Source organism: Megascapheus bottae, chromosome 35, assembly GCF_031878675.1.
Source record: "Megascapheus bottae isolate mThoBot1 chromosome 35, mThoBot2.hap1, whole genome shotgun sequence".
NCBI classification, from domain to species: Eukaryota; Metazoa; Chordata; class Mammalia; order Rodentia; family Geomyidae; genus Megascapheus; species Megascapheus bottae.
The window spans coordinates 4411083-4424091 of record NC_143543.1 but is presented as its reverse complement, the minus strand read 5'-3'; the positions used below and the strand labels follow the sequence as shown (position 1 = coordinate 4424091).

The following is a 13009-nucleotide window of genomic DNA, read 5'->3' as shown; positions in this document are numbered from 1 at the left end:
CATTGTTACCCTTTCTCATGTCTTGGTCCCCATTTCCCTTCCTCCACCCATACCCCTCATCTTGTTTACCCCCTTCCCTATCGTATTTCCAATAATCAAATAAGCGTATGTACAATATATCAGAAAACAAGGTAACAGTATGAGATAACCAAGGGAGAGCAAAAGAGAAGGAGATAAAATATTACATTAAGGAAAACAGTCACTCATTATATAGCTTTTATTTCTATATCCTAGATACGTAAGTCCATATAGGAGCCTTCTTAGGGGGAAAATGCTAACAAAATGTATGTAAGGATTAAACAACATAGTGAAGTAGAGGCAGAAGTGACTCGAAACAATTGAAGTGATATTGGATAGAAAAAAATCAGAGTAGATTTATTCTAAATCTTCTATACATTTGAATAATCATGTTGGTTTCATATTAAGAGGGTTTGTTACTCCCTGTCCCTGTTTTCCCCTGGAATCCATGCAGAAAATTTCTATCTGGTCTTCACAAGTTGATGTAGCATTTGGGGCCAAAGATGCAGCCCAGGATCCCTGCACTAGAGACCAAGATGGAGAAGACCTCTACAGCCAACATAAGCTTCCCCTTGTCACTGTGGTAGAGAAGCAGGAAAGTGAGCCAGACACTGCAAAACACCAGCATGCTGAAGGTCAAGAACTTGCCTTTATTGACGGTGTCAATCAGGTTCCTGGCCATGAAAGCCACAGTGAAGCTGGCCATAGCCAGGGAGCTCAGGTATCCCAGAACCCAGTAGAAAACAATGAGGGAGTCTTTGTTACACAAGATAATGATGTGGCCACGTTCAGAGTGTATGTCTGTGTCAATGAATGGAGGAGAGGTTCCCAACCAGATTTCACAAAGAGTCACTTGAATCAGGGTGCAGATGGGAATAATGAAGTTAGGTGCCCCTGATACCAGCAGTCATCTCATTCTTCTCTCAGAAGAAGTGGCATTGAAAGCCAGAACTACAGTTAGAATTTTAGCCAAGACTGCAGAAACAGTCACAGTGAATGCAACTCTAAATGCGGTTTGTTGTAGAATGCAGGTGACTGTATTGGGACAGCCAATAAAGAGCAAAGGACACAGAAATTAGAAGATAAGGGAGATGAGCAAGATGTACTTGAGAGCCTGGTTATTACCCTTGACAATAGGGGTGTTCTGAGGTTTCACAAACACCCCAAGAACAACTGCTGTGAGTGTAGAAAAAACAAGAGATATACATGTTAAGCCCTCCCTAACGGCCCTCCATAACCCAGGATACTTGTTGCTCTTTGCAAGCACTGGTTTCTCTCTCTTGGCATACTGATCTGGGCAACTCACACATTGCTCCACATATGGTGGAGAACTCAAATAACAATCAGGCCCACTTAAAGAATTTAAAAGGAAATTGATAAATCCTTAGGTAGATATATTTTTGACATATCAATAATTACTAGCAAAAACAATATTTTTGCTAAATATTATAAGGTATGCTCATTACTATTTTTATATCTAATATGTTATCATATTGATTGCCACAATCCAAGTTGCAGTTGTTTATTTGAGATGACTAGCATGCATGTTGTGTCTTGCATATCTAATAACCTAACAATAATTCTCTATATTTCTTCATGTTTCCATCATAATTCTCATCCTTTCATGAACAACTCAGTGTACTCAACAAGGTGAATAGGAAAGCTTGTACTCTCCTGTATGTCTATGTGCAACATGAATGCTTGCCCTGTGGCCCTTCCTTGCAATTATATTTGTCTCTGCTAATCACCTGTCCTGCAGTAAGGAACCCAGAACCAAATCATTTATTGAAGGTATAAATTTATGATATGTACAACATTTGTAGCTTCTTCTTACATCAAACCTGACCCAACACTTGCTCTGTTTTAAGAACATATCTGCCCACAAGAAACAAAGCTGTGGAAGATCGCTGATTCCTTTATAATATAAAAATAATTTGGAGAGAACTGAGACCTTGTAATTAAAAGGGTTTTTCACATAATATGAAAGAGATCAAATTTAAATTATGGAGTAGTTGAATAAACATGAATACAATAGACTCCAGAAAAGATAATTGTATATGTAATTCAGAACCCACAGTATTTTTTTCAAAAAGCAGTATTAGGGGCCAGGAGTTTGGCCTAGTGCTAGAGTGCTTGCCTAGAATGTACGAAGACCTGGGTTTGATTCCTTGGTATGCCACATATATAGTAAAAAGCTGGAAGTTGTGCTGAGGCTCAAGAGCTTTAGACTTGGAAAACCCAAGGACAGTGCTCAGGCCCTGAGCTCAAGTCCAGGACTGGCAAAAAGAAGCAGTATCATCCATTGTCACAATTAAATTACTAAGTAAAAGAAGGAAGACTGATTCTTAATGCACAACATTCTCACACATTTGCATGCATTTGGGGGGGCACTAGGCAAGAGTATAAATTTCTTTCAAAGCCGAGAACATACCTGTCTCGTTAGCAGTCTCATTCTCTGAGCAAGGATTACAGTCAAAGCAACAGGCAGCCTTTTCCTTCTGAGAGGATTTCCTGAATCCAGGAGCACAACTCTTACTGTAGGCAGAGTGAGTAGGCTAAAAAAATCAAATGAGTGCCAGTATCTGTTTTGCCTTTTTCGTAATTCACCCAAAGTTCTATTATTTGAAACAAGTGGATTATGAAACACAGTATTTCTACACATGTAAATCCAGTCCGATAATTAAATGGTGTTATGGTTTGCACATCATGTGACCAAAAAGGCTTATGTGCTATCGGGTTGTTCTGTAGTCTCTTGAACTACTGATAAACATGAAATTTTTAAAATGCTGAAATTAATATTTAGAATGTAAATCTTTGTGGAGCATCCTTGAATTCATTTCATGTCTCCTACTCGTCTGTGAAAATGATAAAAAGCAAAGAGGAAGAATTTTAAAATATGCAATAAAGTAAAGCACAGAGCTCCATATTTAGGATCATTTAGGAACATATACATGTTATGTTCTTTCTTTTCCAGTATCTGTACTGTGAGAATCTTTTTCTCACAAATTCAATGATTTCATTCAATGATTCATTTCTTAAAAATATCTGTATAGCAGACCAACCTACAATTAAATGAACTTCCAGAGAAGAGATCAAAATAAACCATTCAAACACATAAAGTGATACCTCTGAATACTTACAAGAAGGTTAGAATATGCAAATTGTATTTTTGATAAATGAATATTTAGAAACAAATTTACACTTTGTTAGGGGGATGCTGATTCTGGAGCTTGAATTCAGGGTCCAGACAGTATAATTGACCTTTTCTTACTCAAATTTAGCCCTGTACCATTTGACCAAGAGCTCAAGCCTATGTTATTGGTTATATATTGACAGAGTCTCACAGACCTTGCTGTACTGTTAGGCTTAAAATCATCTGTAGTTTTATATCTGAGCAAGGCAGACTCCTTATAAGATCGGATTACAGGCATCAGTCACCAGCACACAGACCTGATTTTGTGGTGGTTAAATTAAGATAACAGTTGTCCAGGTATTCCTGCTTGGATTGACTTCAAACCCGTGATAGTCATTCCTGAATAGCTACCATTATAGGAATCACTTGTTCCCATCCAATCAGCAATACATTTTTAGGGTAAAGTTAACTGCAAGTTAAATGCAAGCCACTTCTGTTGATTCTATGGCCCACTATCTCATATCTTCAGATAAAGACAGTTGATGACCATGTAGAACATTTGGAGAAAATTTTCCTATTTTCACATCAAGACCTTCTGGAAAACTCCAAATGTTCACAATGTCATATCCTGCCACCAAATTTCTGTGGTCATTTAAAATCCCCTGATCTCTACCAGGATTGTAAAATAATGATGTTTTTCAGAAAATAGTGTATCAGAAAGAGATACACTAACTTATGGCCAAGTATATCCCAAGGTACAGATAGAAAACCTGAACTGAGAAAAGTTCCTGCTTGCTTTTAATCTCTGATTCAGAATTCAAGGGTAGAAGAAGCATCTAATGAAGTACTCCAGAGGAAAATCTTTGAAGGAGTAAAAATAATCTTTCTGCATCTTGATCAATTGGCAAAGGAGTAGAAAGCGTTTTTTCAAGAGACTCTTAATTCACATAAATAATCATAAATGAGACATTTCTCATATAGCTATTTCCAGTTTGCCACCAACAAACTCTATCAGAGTCTATAGTTTGAGTTCATGAAGATTGTAATACCTACTGTAGAATGCAACTAGGTCACTTACAAATATATATGCATACACACACACACACACACACACACACACACATAGTTACTTTTGTTCAGCAGACTGTAGAAACTAATAGGGAATGTACACATTTCTTCTTCTTTTTTAAAAAATTTTTATTGTATTTAATAAAAGGGTTACATGATATTTGCCAGATAGTAGGTGCATTAATTCACCCTTCCACATGTCTTGGTCCCCATTACCCTTCCCCGCCCCTCTTGGTTTTCCCACTTCCCTGTCCAATTTCAAGTAACCAAATACAAATGTATCCAGGATATCAGATAACAAATGAGATATTGTGACAATATGAGATAACAAAGGAACAGCAAAAGAGACGAGAGATAAGATAGCACCTAGAGGACAGCAATCATTCATTATATGGCTTTTGTTTCAATATCCTGGAGGTCCATTCAATTAGATTCATACTATATGGCCTTATGTATCAAGTTTTTGCTCTATTGCAATTCTTTGCTATTACAGCACAAGGTTTCTACTGGTTATGAGGAATGAGGGAAACCTTGAGCCTAAGTTCCTTTGAGTCTGGCTTACTTCGCTTAATATGATATTTTCTAAGTCTTTCCATTTCCTAACAAATGGGGTGATGTCGTTTTCTCTGACAGCAGCATAGAATTCCATTGTGTCCAAATACCACATCTTGTGGATCCATTCATCAACTGAGGGACATCTATGTTGGTTCCCTATCTTTGCTATGGTGAATAATGCTGCAATGAACATTGATGTGCTAGTGGATTTAGTATGCCCTAGTTTCTGGATGGTTGGGTAAATGCCAAGTAGTTGAATTGCTGGGTCATAAGGAAGCTCTATGTTTAGCCTTTTGAGGCACTGCCACACTGCTTTCCATAGTGGTTGAACGAGTTTGCACTCCCACTAACAGTTTAGTAGTGATCCCTCCTACCCACATCCCTTCCAGCATCTGTTGTTATTAGTTTTCCTGATTCTAACTGGAGTTGTTTTGATTTGCATTTCTTTTATGTCTACAGATGTTGAGCATTTCTTCTTATGTCTATAGGCAATTTTTGTTTCTTCTTCAGAGAAGACTCTCTTTAAGTCTTTGGCCCATTTTTAATGGGATGATTATTACTTTGGAGAGTAGTTTTGCAGTGATTTAATTTTTTGAGCTGTTGATATATTTTAGATATGAGGCCTTTTTCTGTTGTATGGTTGGTGAAGATCTTCTCCTACTCTGTAGGTTTCCTAACTAATTTACTAGCTACGTCCTTTGCAATACAAAAGCTCTGCAGTTTAATGCAGTCCCACTTATCCAGCCTTTCTCTGATTTGTTGTGATTCTTGGTCCTTATTAAGAAAGTTTCAATCTGTGCCAAGGAGGCCTAGTGTATCTCCTACTCCTTCTTGTAAAGTTTTCAATGTGTCGACTTTTACCTCCAAGTCTTTGATCGATTTGGAGTTAATTCTAGTGCAGGGTGACAAAGAAGGATCCAACTTTAGTTTCGTGCAGGTGCTTAACCAGTTCTGTCAGCACCAGTTGTTGAAGAGGGTATCTTTCTTCCATTCTATTTTTTTGGCTCCCTTGTCAAAGATTAGATGGCCATAGGTCTGTGGTTTAATATCTGGGTCCTCAGTTCTATTCCATTGGTCTTCAGGCCTGTTCTTGTGCCAGTACCAAGCTGTTTTGATAATTATTGCACTGTAATAGAGTCTAAAGTTTGGTATTGAAATGCTTTCTTCACTGTTCTCATTTGTTCTTTTTCAAAACATTAGTTACAATATATTGATTCTATTTGTAACTTAAAGAATTTGTAAAACATAGAATTCATTTGGTCCTTGTTATTGGCATGTTCTTCCTTAACAGCACATGAACACATGTTTAGATTGCCTAACAGACATTTACAGAAGTATAATTTCTTCAGTTTTGGAAATATATATGAAATATTTAATGTAGGATATGGTAAGAAATACCTCTAGGAAGTGACTTGGCTCATAGTTTGAGTCATACAAAGAGAAGGCCTTACCTGTATAGAGGAAAATACTATCCCTTTCCTATTTCCCATTATTTGTACTTCTGCTTGATGAAGAAAGAGTTCATGCAGAGCCTGGGCCACAGCATACACAGCATTGTATATATTGTTACTGTGTTCAGACATAGTCATGTCAAAAATGTGCCTAGGCAACCAACCCAAGAAAGCTTCTTGACGACAGTTTTTACATGTTACACAGTCAGACTCAGAATGTAAACAATTAAAAGAGAGAGAGATCACAGCCTAGTAAGGAACAAGTCTTTTGGGTATTTGGAAGGGCTAATGGCCTTGACAAAATCTGTAAATCCAGAAAGCTCTGCAGAATGGTGTGAAAAATATGTATGGCACATGAAATGAACCTTGCATGAAATATGTTCTTCTTGTGATTAAATCCAACGGTGAGTTCATGATACAAACTTTGCCTTTTATTAAATACTGCTCAATACACATCATTAAATTTAGTAGTGATTCATTATCAGCATATAAGATGAGGACATTTGCTGAAGTATTATTAATCTGGTTATAAAGTGCCATAACTTTGGGATGTTAGTCCCAAGGCTACACAGACTCTATTGTTGTCCATCTGTTCTTTCAACTCAGGAAAAATCCGCAAACCATTCTCATCTTGTAAAGTTAACAATCCCCTCCAGTTCCAGGTGAAGTGAAGCAATAAGTAGACCATGGCCGTAGCTATCCATGTATCCTTTCAAGCCATCTGATAGAGAGCAGGAAACTTTTGATGGTCACTCAGGGCAAGATCAGAAGACCCAAAGGTAAGTTAAAGGGAATGAAAATTGGATTGTAAATGAATGAGAAAATTTCTATACAACACAATCTCAGTGAAGATACATGTTAAGTAATCAGTTAAAGTAAGCAAAAGTTGGGTTTTGCTTTCAGGTTTCAAAAAGCATGAAAAAGTGTTTTAGTTCTACAACATATTACTTTGCATGTAAATTGTCTCTTGAATTTTGTCACTGATTCTGTCAACTCCTTCCTTCCATATCAACCCAACCAATTCCCTGACTTCCCTAGTTCCATTGTCACATATGTACATTGAATATTATGTTGTATTTTCCAACATATATATTCCCTTTTTTTCTGACACCATGCACAACCCATGAGCCCCAACCCCCCTCAGATAAGCTATGACTCATTTATATGGTGTTTGGTTTGTTTTTATATTGTTTGTTATTTGATTGGAGAGATTATGCCATGGAATTTCACCCCATATGTAACATACTTTTCATATTAAGCATATACACACATGTGTGTATGTTTGTGTATACATATTAATGTAAATTTTATGTTTCTCTGGATTTTTTCTAGTCCTGGGGCTTGAACCCTGGGCCTGGGCACTGTCCTTGAGCATTTTCAAGGCTAGCACTCTACCATTTGAAAAACATCACCTCTTCTGGGTATTTTTGGGGTATATGACACTGAAGACGTGAACCCAGGTGTTCATGCATGCTAGGCAAGCACTCTACCACAGGGCCACCCATTGGCCCTGTTCTGCATGTATATCCTAATTTATGCTCATGGTTTTTATTTAATATTTACATAAAAGGAGCCTGACTTACTTCATTCAACATAATAACTTGTGCATGTGCCTCTGCGCCTGTGTGTGTTTCTGTGTGCATGTGTGCACACATGTGTGTTTGTGTTTGCTAGCATAGCTCCACTGACCCTCAGAACCTCACGCAGTTTCTTTGCTTTTTCCCTCAAGGTTAGAACACATTAGAAGGGTATACCACATTTTATTACCTGCTTTTTGTTAGTTAATTAGCTAATTCCTTTGTAGCTATGATTACAGGTGTAAGAAACCAGCATATCTTTATACTTTCAAGCCATTTTCTTTTTAAAGAAAATTATCGATAAGACATAAGATTCCAAATAATCCCTTTGTCTGATCTAAATTTCCAATCCCTTTCCAAAGAATGGGACCATACTCAGCCCATTTCCTTGAATACTCACTCTTTGGTATCATAAAATTTGCTGGATTTGTAAATCTGCTCCCTTATTTTAATTGTCTTCTAACACCTGAAATGACACCAAATTAGACATCTTTAAATATTGCCCCACTCTTCCCACCCTGGAAACATATAGAGACCTAGCAGTGTTCCTATCTGTGCAGATATTAATCCTGATTGTCCTGTAAGTACTGCTATAGACTTGCTGTTGCTCATACAGCAGTAGTTTGGGCTATTGTACTTCCCAAAGAGGCAAATGAAGGGATTTTTTAAATGCCATTGGAAATCCAAATTGAATATTGCAGATATGAAATCCCAGAGTCAAATTATGTAATCGAACAGGGTTTTGGTTGATCTCTTTAATAGCAAATGTCAAGGCCAAAACAAACTGGCAGTTCTTGAAGATTAATCGGTGTGATTAGTATAGAAATTTAGGAAAATTTTTTCACAACTTATTATTTTGATGAATAGAATTCTTGCTTCTCCACCAAGGAATATTAGAAGATTACTCCCAATTAAGATCAACTGGGAATGCTGTGTCGTATCCTTGTATATACGATTAGATAAGGACATGAAGAGAATTTGTTATGAACAGGATTTAGAAAAAAACTTGAGTCTAGAAAGACAGCTTGCTTAGTTCCTGCTACCTTACATTTCACAATAAATCTGCTGTGTATTAAACATAAAATAGTCTTTCATGAACAGCAATTTTGCCCTGCAGATAATACATTTTTATTTATTTAATGATTTTTACCTTTTATTGTTATTGTGGAGTTGATATGTGGTGGGATTAGTTACATGGATCAGGAAGTGAATAGCAAGTATAATCCTTTTAGAAAGATCTCTCCCCTTTTGTTGCTCTCTCCTGGTTTTAATTCCTGTCTCCACCCACAAGATATACAATTCATTTTCCACATAATGTCTAGTGAGTAACACAGTTTACTTTTCAACTTTGTTCTACCATTTATGTAGAACAAACACGGTTATGTAGAATAAACAAGGTTAAAGGAAATGAAAACAAAAATAGCAACAATGGCAACTGAAATATCTGTTTTCTCATTTTTTGGAATTAATTTCATAAAATAATATTTTATATGATCAATTGAATATATCTCCTAAGGCTTTTTCAACCATTCCATTAGGTATGATCCTTTAGACTGTGTGTGAATGTTTAGAATACTATATAAATCACCAGAGACACCAAATATTCTTTCCTTTGTAATAAGCAACTCAAGTCTGTGAAAACTCTTGTGTTTTGAATAAAAGTTTATGTTATGTGGTTATATGGCAGGCAAGAATCATTAACAAATCTTCACCTTTAGAGCATCTTTAAAAAATGAAGTATCACATAAGCAAGAGTCTATAGAAAGCTGTACTAGGAGACCCAAATTATTGAACAGCTCTACCTGCCAGATCAAGCAGAAAAAGAATTTATATATCAGGCCAGTGAATTTTATTTTTATTTACCTAATGAAACGAAACACTTTCATCCAACTTTTAGTATTTCCTTATAGAGAAAGGAGCCTCCAACATGTGGGAAGAAGAGAGAATTGTAAGTAAGCTTTACATTGAAATCCCAGTACCATGTTCACCATTGTAAAATGCAATGATAACTACTGTCTTCCTAATATATTTATCAATTGAGAAACTGGAATGAAAATAATAGATGAGTAAAGATGATGTAAATATCATTTTTCTTTCCTTTGTCTGTGCAAGGGTTTGTGTGAATACACACACATTATGAAGAAATTAATATTAAATCAAAACACATTTTTAAAGAGGAAACAATGGAGTCAAGATAGAAATGCAAGAGAGAGGATGAATTTGCTCTAAACAAAGTGCATGTATATGTCACAATTCAAAATGAATGATTATCATTCTCATGATATATTCCAAGAAGAAGAAAATAGTGCGTGTGAAGAAAACCTAATTGAACGTACACATGTGGAGCAGCAACCCGACAACACAATTTCAAAAAGCAAACATTTCTGTTTTGGAGATTCAGTAAATGGTTATGAAAGCAAAAGTTGAAATGATTTTCATTATAAGTAATGACAAAATTTGTAATTCCCAGTATAGAGAAGGATGCTTATATATCCTCTCTAAAGCTGAAAGGTCATCAAGTATTTAACCAAGACATGAACTCATCTACAGCAAGGTGCCTTATATGTATACATGTTTATGGAAGCTTCTCTAGATTAGAAGAGTAAAGAGAGCGATAACAATTACATGCACCTATGTCTGTAACAGCTGGTTCTTCACTAGGAACTACAGAAGTAGAAGAGCATTGTAAGACATGTATTCAGATAAAAATAAAAAAAACTATAAGGAAAAACTCTACTGTAAAATTACAAGCTATTCACCAAGATCCCTGTACTTAGCAGAAATAGAAATATCATTTCAATATGAAGGTTAAATGGATAATGATATTCCCAGACAAGACAAGTTAAGAGAATATATTTCACCAGACCTGTACAAGATGTATGAAATTATCCTGTCCAGTGGCAGAACCATTTACAAACAATATACATGTTTCTATAGGCCAATTTTAATTATTCTTCAGAGAATACTATCTTTAAGTCTTTGGCCCATCTTTTAATGGGATGGTTGATTCTCTGGAGACAATCATGTGATTTTTGTCCTTGCTCCTGTTGATGAGTTGAATTATAGTAATTGATTTCCGTATGTGGACCAAGTGCATCCCTGAACTGAATCCTCTTTCATCACAGTGTATAATTTTTTTGATTAGTTGTTGTAGACATTTGGCCAGTATTTTGTTGAGAAGTATTGCATTAATGTTCATCAAAGAAATGGGTCTATAGTTCTTTGTCTTTGATGAATCTTGTCTGGTTTGGGGATGAGGGTTATACTGGTTTCATAGAATGAGCTTGGTAAAGAGCCTTCATTTTTAATTTCATTGAAGTGCTTGAAGAGTATTGCTGTGAGCTCTGCTTTGAAGACCTTATAGAATTCAGCTCTGAATCCATCTGGCCCAGGGCTTTTCTTAGGTAGAAGTCTCTTTTGACATTTCTATTTCAGTGCTTGAAATAGGCCTGTTTAGTTGGGTTAGGTCTTCTTGGTTCAGAGTGGGTATGTTAATAATGGCTAGAAATTCATCCATTTCTTCTAGATACTCAAATTTGTTGTCATAAACGTTTGAGAAGTATTCCCTCATAATGCTCTGAATCTTGGTATTTTCTGTTGTGATAATACCATTTTCCTCTGTGATTTTGTTTATTTCGTTATGCTCCACTCTTTTTTTGGTAAGATTTGTTAAGGGTCTGTAATTTGTTAATTTTCTCAAATAACCAAATCCTTGTTTGGTTGATTCTTTCTATAGCTTTTTTGGATACCAATTCATTTACTTCTGCTTTGATTTTAATAATTTGGTGCCTTCTACTGGGATTAGGGTTGGTTTCTTGCTCTTTTCCCAGGAGCTTAAAGTGACACATCGGGAAAGCGGAGCCGGTGCCAAGAAATAGAACTTAACTCAGACCCCAACACTCTGCCAGAGAAAGACTGGTGGGAGCAGGGCGGCAAGGAATTTAGAATCCTGTCCCTTCCCTCAACAGCCCCCTCCTTCAGGCCATTGACTGGAGATTGACAGGCGGGCTACCCATAAGACCCAGCACCCCACCATGGGAGGCAGGGCTGTCCCAATTCCCGCCCACCCAACGGGCTCAACCCCCAGCCGTCTGACTGGAGACTGACAAGCGGGTGGACACTAAGACTCAGCACCCCACCAGGGGAGGCGGAGCTGTCCCAGCTCCCACCCGCCCACCAGGCTCCTCTCCCAGGCCACTGGATCAGGAGAGTGGAGGGCGTTGGGACCCTGCCTTACAACAGTGGGTAGGGGGCGCGGGTAAATAGAAGCCTGCATCTACCCCCCTCAATTCTTGAGCGGAGCATCCTCCAGCTGGGAATCCTGAGCAAGACACCACTAGGGCCCCCACCCACAGTCACAGACTCTGACAAAGCAGTGGAAATACAGCAGGGATCTGAAGGGCCGACCAGCAGCCAAGCTCCCCATCTGAAAACCAAAAAGGCGTGGCTCCGCACTTGGAGCCAACTTCCCCAGCTGGGCCCCACCCCTGGGAACAGAGGGGTCTCCTGCTGGTCCTGCTGAGAGCCCCTGAAACTCTCAATCTGCAGACCCTTGATTTGGGGCGGCCCCTGGAAGCAGCACAGGAAAATGTCCGCCAACCGCGTTCAGACAGGAGCTCGCAGAGCCATCCCATGGTCCACTGTGAGGCCACTGGTTGGGCTAAGAGCTAGTTGTGCAGCAACACATAAGTTTTATTCTAATACTTTACAAACTTTGTACTCAAATACGCTACGTACTTACCCCCTGACCTCTCTCATTCTATTTTTCTATCTCTGGACTTCTGCTCCTCTTTCAACTCTTATACTGCATGGATCTACACTTGATGGCTGTTGAGCAACACTGCATATCTAGGTGTTTAATTATTCTCTAGGCTCAGAGGCACTTAAAGACAATAGAGATTGGATTGAGAGGCTTATTGTTTTGAATATAAATTGCTTATCAGTGAAAAATTAGACTAGTCGGTAACTGCACGAAAAGAAAGAGTGATAACACCAATCACGTCTTAGGCCATAAAACAAACCTGGACAGATTCAAAAACACTGAAATTATTCCATGCACACTCTCAGACCACAAAGGCATCAAACTGGAACTGAACACACATCTCCACCAACAAAAACCCTGTAACTTATGGAGACTGAACAACACATTGTTGAATCACCAATGGGTCATCGAAGAGATCAGAACAGAAATCCAACAGTTTATGAAA

The 13009-nt window shown here is 37.7% G+C and overlaps 1 pseudogene; it reads right to left on the bottom strand.

The window, feature by feature from the left end:
- Positions 1–490: 490 nt before the first annotated feature.
- On the bottom strand, positions 491–12436 carry LOC150042542 (vomeronasal type-2 receptor 116-like; annotated as a pseudogene).
- Positions 12437–13009: the final 573 nt, after the last annotated feature.